General features: G+C 37.3%; 1 protein-coding gene across 1 annotated transcript in view; it reads left to right on the plus strand.

Annotated features, from left to right (window-relative positions):
- The window catches only part of LOC139441028 (teneurin-2-like), a 2,123,458-nt gene that overhangs the window by 1,256,503 nt on the left and 854,812 nt on the right, over positions 1-12,143 (plus strand). The window contains exon 9 of the mRNA XM_071221851.1: positions 3,455-3,500. The gene's annotated coding sequence lies outside the window, so the exon portion shown is untranslated. The remainder of the gene's footprint in view (positions 1-3,454; positions 3,501-12,143) is intronic.

The raw sequence follows: 12,143 nt of genomic DNA on the forward strand, positions 1-12,143 counted from the left end.
CCCCTGTTCTATGCAGATATGTGTTTATGCAGATAAACATACTTTCTTCAGGAGATAGGCTTGGTAGTGGAAAATCCACTGCAGACGGGGCGATCTGGATTAATATTCTATTATTGCTATTCTACCACTATCTCCTTGCAGCTTCAGTGAACACTTGTCTTCCTGAAGCCTCAGTTTCCTTGCTTCCCAAAAGGGCTCGATGTCTGTGTCGCCGTGTTCTTGCAGGATTCATAATAAAGTGTATATGCAGTACCTGGAAATATTGGTGCTCACTAAAACTTTTTCTCTTTCCATTTGAAGACTAAAGGATTTAACTTACATGAATAGTGTAAGTATGAATATTACTTCAAATTTACAATTGCATCGAACCATTTTAGATCAGAAGTTGAAATAATCATGGCCTATAATAAAATAAGCGTCAGTAGGAAAAAAAGATTTTAATTGCAGTAACTGCAATGAAAAGATATGTTAAACCCCATGTTTCATTCTCATGCTATTTCTATTTTATCATTTCAGTCATAGTTTATATCTGTAATAGTTAAGGTATAAACTTTACCTCTTTATATGCTAATAATGTTCTGCTAATAATTAGGTTTCCAAGGTGCTTCTAATATAAAAACCCACTGAAGATACTGTGTAAACTACTTAGGAGAACATTCTAGCTCTATAAGAGGGAAATAATTTGTTTTGTTTTGTTTTGTTTTGGTGCCTCTTTAATAATAGCTTAAAACAATAAATCTATGAGCATTTGTTTTTTCACAGTAGTTAACCAGTCAGTAATGTTGCCTACAAAATTCCAATTTAAAAAATGACCTTTAAAGATGCCATATAAAATTAAATTTTAATGAGTGATAATAAACGGTGATGCTTCTCACAGGAGGAAGCCCAGTGCTTGCCTGGAGCCCTTGCTTCGTGTCATCCACTCCAGTGCTCCGCTCTTGCGTCTCCCTTTCATTATTTTCCAGGGAGGATGACGGGACAGCACACACTTTGAAGTCGCAAGAACAGTTTTAATATTGCGCTTACCGAAGGCGATCTTCATCGCTGGTTAATTAGGCAGATGGACCTCCATTGCTTTGGCCATGATTCTTTTGCAGAATGCTGCTTTGTCCCTCCGCAAGGGCAGCTTAAAAGGAGCTGAGCATTCTTTTGATAATGTGGCCTGATTGAAAAATAAATCTTCATGATTGGGCTCAAAAAAAAAGGGGGGGTGGGGTGCCAGAACTCTACTACAGTTCTGTAGAGAGAACAGCACCGTCTTCACTGGCGTCTGCTTTCAGGTGGAAAACGTAGCAACCAATCAGATGGGGTTTAGGAAGAGAAAAACTTGAGCTCCCGGAGTAAGGGCTCACATTATAAGAGACACCCACAAATGGCTTGATGGCTTCCTCAGTAACACAGGAATGGTCGCCAAGGCTCTTTAGGCCCAGTTATGCAATCTTTTCTTAATCCTTTGAGACACTGGAGTCTATGGTCCCATTTACTGAATGAGAACAATTTATCATAAATGTGTAATAATCATGGCAAACATAATTATTAATTTATTGTTTCTAGTTTAAATTTCAAAAGTGTGGGAGCTTTCTGCTTTTTGTGGATGCTCACGCTACCCCTTTTGCCCTGAGGATACTATGAGCAGGGAGTTGGGCCGTCTGGTTTCATTGAAAACAAAATACCTGTGAGTCCTGAAGGACTAAAGATTAGAAATCCATCTGAAGCTCCCATCACCAGCAGTTTTCTTTTCCTTGATGTATAGAGCTTCTTGAGTTACCATAAAACAATACAAATTTGTAAAATTTCAGAGCCAAGTGACCTCGAAAGGGCACTGAGCAGACGGTGAGGAATGTGCAAGGTGAACACGTACCCACAGAAGGCAGGATGCTCGCTTCCTCCGCAGCTGTCTCCAAGACGGGCTGCTTCCGTTTTGCAGAGTGGGGAGCTGACTAAGCGTGTCACACCCTGTTTCAAGATGATTAGAAAACTGCAATTCCCAAGAAACAGGAGGTGAATTCTCACTTTCCTTACCAAGGGTCTAGGGATGAGCTGATGCCTCTAATTACCAAGGACTGTGGGTACCACTCTAGTAAACAAAGTGCTATAAATGAAAAACCTGAATTGCTTCACATCCGGCATTTCATGTAAATGCATTTTCATCTGAAATACAGTTGTTCATGCAGCTTTAATTGTTTTTTTTTTTCCTGTCAGCATATGGTAGAGTTGTGCCAACTCCTTATTCTATTGCTGTTGTATTGTTAGTTTTGTACAATCGCTAAAGAGCTAGGGTGTCTTTGCCTAGCCACAGCTTGCTCTTATAATGGTAGTGGGGCCCCGTGGGGTCATTCCATTTTTGACTTAAACAAAATTGCAATTAGAAAATAATGTGACTCTTCCATTTTTAACAAACCTTGGTCTGGACTTTTTTCTGAGAGTTATACCAAAGGGCATTAGGTATCAAACCCCATTTTCTTATTTATTATTTTTGAAAGTATTTCAAATGAATAGAATCCACTTATCAAATAAACATGCATAAATTCTTTTTTACTTTCTTAAAAATAATACCATTGTATTTAAGTAGAGTTGGTATACAATATTATGTATAATACATGTAATGATTTAACATTTTTGTACTTTACAATGGGATCACCCCACTACTACTAGCAGTCATCTGTCACTATGCAAATTTGCTTAAAGTCTTAAAATTAACTCTTTATGACCCGATCATTCACTCAGCTATTTCTCCTTTTCACCCTCCTCCTCCCTTCATTTTAAAAGATGAGAAAATATGCTCAATGTGTGAAATTTCCATTATCCCACTTTTCTTAGCATGTATTGAATTTGGCTACCTGATTATTTCTTTTAAATTAATGTAGACATATTTAGATATGAGACAATTAAATAAATAAAATCAATGGGAGAGGGGGCTTGACCTAAATGAAAGACTGGAATGAAAAAATGTGGTTATGTACTCTCTTTCCAGTGTAGTTAAATAGATGTTATAAAATTCCAAAATGAAATGTAGAGCCAAAACTGCATGTAATTAAAAATCTAAAGACAACTGGATTCTACAGAAAAAGGGAGCAGTCTAGGTTCCCTGAACAGATGTATACTGATTTACTTTCACAGGTAAAGTGGGTGGTTCCTGATAGCAAACATTAAAATAATTTTCAAAGGTAGCTTTTGGGTGATGGGCATGCTTATGGCCTAGGTTGTATGGATGGTTTCCTGGTGTGTACTTAATTCTAAACTCATCAAGTTGTCCACATTAAATATGTACATCTTTGTGTATGTCAACCCCAACAAAGTGGTTTAAAAAGAACCAATTTTCAAGAGGTTGTCAAGGATTGAAAAAAAGCAAAGCTGCCATTCAGCAGTTAATTTTTGAATTTGACTCTGGGTTAAATTATGTCACTGGTAGACACACTAATAATAAGTGTTTTTTGCTTTTTTCTTTCTTTAGGAATGTGGAGTGAATAAAGGCAGGGATTACTGGAGAGGAGGTCAGGGTGAGTCATATCGTATTTATTTCTCATTTTTGAGGTGTGCAGATGACATCAGGTAAAGCTTGTTTGGGAGTTCTCGGGGTCTCGTGTCTCAGATAAATTAGACGAATTGAGTGTTTCGGGGGGAAATGAAATGATTGCTATGGCGGTGCTGGTCAGAGTCATGCCACTTGTCCCTGACACTTTGAGGCTGGTGTTTTCTGTGTGCCAGCCGCCTTGCTGTGCCATGTTGTTGAGTGAATCACAGAAACGAGAGAAACTCTGTACGATCTCCTGTTTTCGAATTGTGAGTCCTCACTCTTTGTGGAGTTTGTTTTTGCGTTTTCATCGGGTATGGCAAACGTAGCGTTTAAAATTTCAGGGTAGTGTTAATCTAGGCAGCTGAATGTGACTCATATTCCAGTTCGGATGCAAAAGGTCATAGACTGGAGTTGATCGTAATGTAATTTGTGTTTTGGTATTTTAGCCTAATGTAGTTGTTGCTGTTTTGAAAAGTTTATATGCATTCGGCATTAGGAAAGTATAACACATTTGTGATATTATGACCAAAAACATAAAATCGAAAGTCATGGTACTTCTACTGAGGACTCACATGGTGTACTTTCCTTTCGAATGTGTAATAGACATTTGGAATCATCTCCTTCAAGCAGAGACAATGAGGTCAAAGTGTCTTCAGATATTTCCTAAAGTCACTCTGAATGTCAACAAATAACCAAGTCAGAGCAAATAACATTTAGACTTTAAAGATCTGGATCTCGTATTAGACTTTAAAGTCCTCTAAAAGTTTTCTTGGGGCCCTAAGGGACATCTCTCCTGAGATGCTCACCATAGAGACTTTACATTCTCTCCTGTCTGCTCCTCCCTTTTATCCATTTTGTTTATTTTTTCATCTGCTTTCTCCCACTTAACACACACACACACACACACACACACACATACCCCTCATTGGCCTTTTTACTCATACAGAGCAGTGCTTCCTTCCTCTTGCCATCAGCCCAGAGTGTCATCGAAATACTTACCAGGCTTGTTATATTTGTTGTCATTTTGTGTGGTCATTTGTTTAAAAATGAGCCCATGATGAACACTGGGAGAAGCTTCTAAGATGACGTATGCACTTCTTCTCCTTACAAAGGCATAGCTTGTCTTCCCTGCCAATTATACAGGTGGGTTGTGTATGTCAGTAGCTGCCGTCTTGGGTGCTGAAATTGGGACGTGGGTTTTGGCTCCGTGTGAAAGGGACCCACCGAGGGAAAATGTTCACTGATGCACAGAAGAAGTCAGGTGGAACAGGACCACACGGGGAGTCCCATGCGGTTGCTCTCTTCTCCCTGTGAGGTTGGGTCGAGAGGAAAATTGGGAGATAGCTAAAGAAGACATAGATCCTAAGAATGTTATGGAAGAGAGAGTTTTGAAACCTGAGGAATTAAAAAAAATGAATGCTAGACCTAAATATCTCAGATTGTGATATTTTGAAGAGAGAATTTCCTGTTCTGTCTGTAGACATGAGTGGGATAGGTAATTCTTGTATCTCTAAATCTCATGTTCATTTTAGCCAGCAATGGGGGTAGCCTCTACATATGAAGAAATCCATGTATAGCCCAGGGACTTTTTATTGGTGAATTTTGGCACGACTGTTTGTCTGATTTAGCTAGAAGCCACTGGGTTGTGTCTTTCTGAAACCTAGCGTGATGTGAGGAATGTCGATTTAAGCCCATTTTATTCTCTACAAAGTTCTTCTAGGAGCTAACATCATGAAATATGTTCCATTTGAATCTACCTACACAACAAAACAATCTAGCCAGACTGTAAATTAAGTAGTAGATTATAAATTACGTAGCATGGAATGCCGAGATGAGGCATGGCCACCACACGTAATTCACCTAGAGTAAGCCTTAAGAGCATCTACAGTCTCAGTTCAGAAACTTCAGAGGCAGAGATGAGAGGGTTTAAAAAATTTTTTTATAGTTAAAAATTAATGTGCTAAATCTGAAAGTTCATATTTTATTGTCTAATAACATGTAATTAAAATTTGACTGAAATAGAAATTTCCCGGTGGCTTAACACAACTTCTGAATTTAATATCAGTTTTATAAAATTTCTAATATATATGTATGTGTATGTGTGTGTGTATTAGTTGATATTTATATGCCTCCCAACTTACCCACTGAATATAAGGGCCCGTTCTATAAACCTACAAATCTCAGCAAATTTAAGAGGGTGACAAAATGGTCGGGTGTTATGGTACACATTATAGCTCACATTGTATTTTCTTTCCTTTCCTTTCTCTTACATTTCTTTCCTCTTTCCTTTCAAAATTCCGTGATTAATGCTCACTTTATCTTGAAAAAAATACTTGCTGATATGTACTGGTATTTTTCTCTTCTTTCAACCCAATATAATTTTTCCTCTCCTACAGACATTTTTGCTTTGCCAAATGACTTTTTGTTGGGATATGGGAATAAGTAGTATACTGTTGGTTTACACTTCGCTAGAATGATTGTGTTGCTGACTTCTGGTAAAATTAGAAATTGTTTTCAAACATCAAAATATCTGGTACTGAAGCACCTTGCAATAACTTTTTTGCCTGGTTCTTACTTTCTTGTGACAAAATATATGTATGCTAGTGTCTAATAGGTTCCTTAATCATCGATGTGTTGGATTCATTAGTTTACCAAGATTTATTGCTCCATCTTTTTAAATTTCTCTTACCATATGGATAACTCTCACATGCTTGATTAGAAAATATATAATTACGTTGGTCCAAATTCTAACAACTCTATTCCCAATGGCAGCAATTTGGTCTAATCCTGTTACATTTTCTTTGTATTTATCTAGAAGCAATTCAAGAGACTTTTCCCCACCATTGTTGATGTTCATGTTATTCTTGAATTTGTTTTATAGTCTTTGAATAATTATTGGTAAAAGCAACACATTAGTCTGACTTTTTTCAAGTCCTAATTCTGGTATCTAATAAGTTAAAAATGTGAGGAAATAAATATTTAACTCCAAACCAGTATTTCACTTAGCTAAATGTATTTCTCAGCATTAGAGTTTTCTCTTCTTCTTAACTTTCTGAATAAATAGGAAATAATGTTCAAAACTTCACTATAACCAAAACCTGCTTTTGAGAAATTTGAAGAAGAGTTAAGGGAAGAAGATAGTGTTAATACACTATCAAGAGGCATATATAATTCATATGCTGGAGCCCTGTGATTCCAGTATGTTCAAGATGCCTCTGCAAAACCGAAACGTATTTATAGCAAACTCCTTCCTGTATCTTGGGTAATAGGCCCTGTAGACATAGTCTAATAGAGACTCTCCTTCTTTTGAATTTTCTGTTTAAAAAAATTTGTAATGCTGAAGCTTCAGTGCAGCTTGAACATATTTCTTCTATTAATAAAATATTTCTGCCTTTGCCCAGACAGCTCCTAGTCATTGTTAAGTCAAGCCAGTGCACTAGTTCCTGAAAATACATTTGACACGCTCTATTCAACTAGAATTCATTAAGTATGAGAAATATTTAATACAATAATGATTATAAAAGAAACTACTCCAATATTTTGCCAGTGTCTTCAAATCATACCGTAAACATTTATTTGTGGATACGCTGATAAACAGTTCAGAATTATGAGATGTAAAAATCATACCTTGCATTTCTTCCTAATCCAAGTGATACAAAACCACCCTCAAATCCCATACCCCTTCGAGTTAGAGTTATTTAGAACTAGGAGGCCCTTCTAACTTTGCAGGTATAAATCTGATCCATAAAAAGAAGCGAAGGTTGCATTCTTTTTCAGGGAAGTGTTAAATTATTAAAGAGATTCATGAAACATCCCTTCCAAGGAGTTAAGGATTTCACTAATAACAATGAACACATCCTGAGGAGAATTAACAGAGAAACTTCAAGGCAATTATAAATCATAATAATAGTTGCATTAAAAAATTGAGAACATTGTCTGGAAATGGCACACTCTCCAGGAACGCCTTCCCCACTCAATTTCCGAGAAGAGACACTCCATTAGTAACGGTAGAGTTACAGGACAGCAGAGATCCCACAAACACGATGCTGCCGTAGGCTGTTGTGGAATATGAATGACAGGGCTACCTGTGCCCTGGTTTGGAAAATACTTGCAGCCATGCTGGATTCAGACGAAAAGATCAGATACCCGTTTTGTAGTAGTTCTGCCACTTTAGCTAACAGTTGTTGGTTGTCCAAGAGAAGTTACACAGCCACAAAAAGGCAGACTGATAATTCAATGGCTATTAAACTATGAAAGTAATACCAGTAAAAAGAGAATTGAAATCGATTTGATTGTCTTAATTTTTAAAAAATAAATTCAACACTTGACCCCAGGTTTTGTTAATGAAGGAATCATAAAGAGAAAGAGAATACTATATATGGCTACTTAATCCGAAGTGGTTAGGTTTTTTTCTCCTTTTTGGCCCTACAAGCGAAATTACATATATAAAACAGTGTTAAGCTAAGCTATAACTAACTCAGCATCGAGTTATGGCTCGGTGCTGTATAATCCTTCATTTTTTTAGCCATGGAATGGTCATCAACACAAGTGTCCATCACAACTTCTTGCCTTGTCACATGACACTCATAGTTTTGAAATAAACTTTCAAATGCATAGAAAAGAAACGATGTATCTACCACCAACTTGTAAGTAAATGACAGTCAAAATTATCTCCGGGTAGTTGGAATCAATAAGCCATTTCATTTCTGCACTCATGAACACATACCCATCTTTCAGAACTCGGTCTCAAATTATAAATGTAATAGAACAGCATACCACTCTTCTTATGGGTTGATATCAAATTCTTAATAGATAATAATGATCATCGATTTTAAAATACCAGAGTAGAAAGGGTCAACTCCAGGCAATTAAAAATAATTTATGAGACTTACTGTTTTATCAAAGTTAAATCTGACTTAAATATGTATACAAAACTTAGGCTACCTAATTTTCTTTTACTTTTATCTTTTTAAATAAAAACTGGGATAAAAACCACTGAACTGGGATAGATTTGAACACATTAGTGAAGTGATGTCCTGAATAAAAGTTCTCATTTTTATCCACTTTAAATATAATCACCAATGAAGGAAACATATGGAAGTTTACGACCACAGTAAGTTACACTTCAGCAAAGGAACTGATTTCAGAAGACAGTGTAGTGGCGAAGAGGAATAGTCTCAGTAAAATACCAACCAAGTTGATCCCCTCAAGAATATTCATTTAAATATTGTGATAGAACCTGAGAGAGTGTAAATCAGCATCTTCATGGGATCTTAGTAATTTTCTCAGTCAACGAATATGCGTTTGGTACCCATGATGCCAATGATGTGCCTAGAACTGTGCAGAGGCCCAGGTGAGCATATTCTTTGCCCAGTAGGGTGATGAGAAAGGGAAAGATCCATTGTTCCAATAGAAAGCCATTCTGAATGTATCCATGCTCACTCATTATGATCTCATTTAATCAGGTAGGGAAGCTAAGCATTAATGGCTTAGAACGTAAATACCTGCAAGGAGGCAAGTGGAACAGAGAACAATGCTCATAAATTAATTGAAGGTCAAGATGAATACAAAACTATAATGTGGCCTCGATGGTGTGGAATAGGAGAAAAAGTACTTAGAGAAATAGAATAACATAGGTAACATATTATTCAACCATTTAGCAAAATATCAATTCCTATTTCCCACTTTGAGATTGGTCAAATTTGACATAAAATTGAATTTAAAACTCCACTGGTACCTCAATATTTGGCTCATTTATTATATACAGACAGACAGGCCACATCGGTCTTTAAAACCACACTATATTGATGCTGATAGATTTTCAATTCTAAAGGACAGTTTTGGTGATGAGAAAATGATTTCAGTCTTCTGTTCAAGTCAAGATACGGCATATGAAATTAGACATGGCAAGCCTAATATAGGGGACGTGTTCTTCCACCTTGAACTTGAATATACATTCAAAGCCATGTGTGGAGACAATAGGAACAATATTTATTTTAAAAGAAAAGGGAACAAAAACTATGTTGAAATAATCAATGGCTGTGCAATAACATGAAGAAATTGAATAGATTTGTCAGCATGTCAGTCAGAAATGAATTACAATCGTGGTATAGAAATGAAAGTAAAAGGAATTTCTCTGGGAGAAGTGGCATGCAAAATAAAAGCATTAGTGTGACATGCAGTTTACGGAAACTCTCTTTGTGGAGATTAAAGTTTATGCTTGTTGACAGTACAACAGGAACATGTCGCCCCGTGTAAAAACGATCATGTCACAACCACGTCTTAGTTGATGGCTTGATTTTACAGGCAGTGATAGACATCAGACAGAATTCATCATGCATTTCCATCAACTTACATTAACCAGAGTAGGTGCCTCCATGCATGCATGCAATGATTTGAGACCAAAACATTTCCTGCCATGAGGTGCTTTATGCCACGGTGCCACAAGGACCAGTCCTGTTGCTACTCAGACATTAGAATGACTTTAGGAAAAATGAACATAAATTGAATTATTTATACTTTATGTACAGATATCATTTGTATCCAGCTATGGAGCCTGACATAGCCTTCCTAGTTTCTCACAAAACAGAGGCCTACTGGTGACAAAAAGTAATTATGTTAGTGATAGAATTAGTGGGACTGGGGATCACACATACATTTATTTGGCATTTCTGTGAAGAGTGCTTTCTGTGTTTTACCTCCTTTAATTCTCATAATGTTAATAGTGCAGCAGTATATTGATAATCTGTAGTTTAAAGAAGCAATGAAACCTAGAAAGGCTAAATACACGGGTGAGTCAGTAGCCATTGCAAAGCAGCTAAGGAGCAGAACCCAGTCTCAAAAGCAGGCTGGCCCTAAAGAAGAGAACTCTAAGCCGTCAGATACCAATGCTGTCACAAGTCCAGGTGTGCCCCAGGATGTAATTGTGACTTTAAGTCACTTCTCTTGGATGGGGGCTCTGTTCTGCAGAAATTGGCAGAAGGAGATTACAAATGATCGAATTAAAATCTGAAGTTTAATCATCAGAGCAATGCAGATGTATTAATTTGCGTAGCTTTCTCTTGCTCTCTGGTTTCCTAATCACATGCATTATGTTTAGAAGAACTATCTGATCGGCCTTAGGAGGTGGTAAAATTCTGCTGCCATCTAAATTCTGGAAGTATAACCTAATAAATGAAATCATGATCTCAGAGAAATACCTGTACTACCATGTTCATGATGTGAATAGATGGGAACAAAGAAAGTGTCCATCCAGAAATGAATGGAAAAGAAGATGTGGTGTATATACTTAAAGGAATGTTACTCAGATGCAAAAAAGAAGGAAAGCCTGCCACCTGCAACCACGTGGATGAACTTGGAGCACATTAACGCTAAGGAAAATAGGCCTGTCACAAAAGGACAACCATTGCATGACATCACATGTCTGAGCCACCTGAAATAGTCAAACTCGCGGAACTAGAAACAGATAATACAATAGCGGTTTCCAGGGGCTGGAGGGTGAAGGAAATGGGGGGTTGTTGTTGAGTTGGTATAAGGTCTCAGTTACACTAGATGAGTAAGCTCTGGAGATCTGCCGTACAACGCACTACCTGTAGTTAGCAATATGGGACTTCGCTCTTCCAAGTTAGTTGACATCGTAGATTTCCTCCTTAGTGTTCTTCCTATTCAAAGAAACGAAGGGACACGGGGAGCTTCAGGAAGCGCTGGCTAGGCCTACCACTTTGACTGTGGCGATGGTCTCTCGGGTGTTTGCGTGTTCACAGACTCACCAAGCTGTGCGCGCTGAGTATGGGCAGTGCAGTTCTTTGTATGTTCATTAGCCCTCATTCAAGTTGTTCAAAGTAGTGGTTGCTCTGAGTGAGTGGAGGTGACTGGCGGAGAAGGGGTACGAGGGATCTCGCTGGGATGATGGAAATGCTGTATCTCGTGATTGGCACGTAGGTTACCGAGTGTATACATTTCTTAACACTGAGCTATATTATTACGATTATGCATTCACTCTGAGTAAAGTATACCTCAATAAAAAGTAGCCAGGAACTTTGGAGAAAATACTAATGACTTACTAATTGTTACTCTTTTTACTCATTATAATCTGCCTTCGTCTAATTGTCTTAAATTTATACAACATAGCCCCGTCTAGTATGTAATTTTATCCTGTGATTTAAAAAAAGTATGGATATTATCTCTATCCTTATGAAAGAAACTGTCTAGGAAGAGGCAGAGAAATTGCCATATCATACAGGTATAGCAGAACTAGAGATCAAATTATAACTTCTAGGTCTTTGACTTGCAATTTAATCGATACGTAATCTGCTACCATGAATATACCTCGGGTGCAAGTTCGGGGTAGAAGTAATACAGTAGCATTCTTTCTGTCTGGCTAAAACCACACTTCTTCTTAGTTAAAACCTTCAGAACAAATGCAGCAGTGTTGAAAAAGTTTAATTTAATTTATATTCTGCTCAAGGTATGTACATTAATTTAATGACTGAAGAGGTTTTGTTGAGGAAAAGTACGCAAAAATCCCTCGGCTACACTACTGAATGATTCCAGCAACAAAGTTCAGTGGATTAGTGGTGACTAATAATTGATTTCCACCCTTTTAGGCAGAATATAATTCTTTTCA

Source organism: Desmodus rotundus, chromosome 6 (assembly GCF_022682495.2).
Source record: "Desmodus rotundus isolate HL8 chromosome 6, HLdesRot8A.1, whole genome shotgun sequence".
Classification (NCBI taxonomy): domain Eukaryota; kingdom Metazoa; phylum Chordata; class Mammalia; order Chiroptera; family Phyllostomidae; genus Desmodus; species Desmodus rotundus.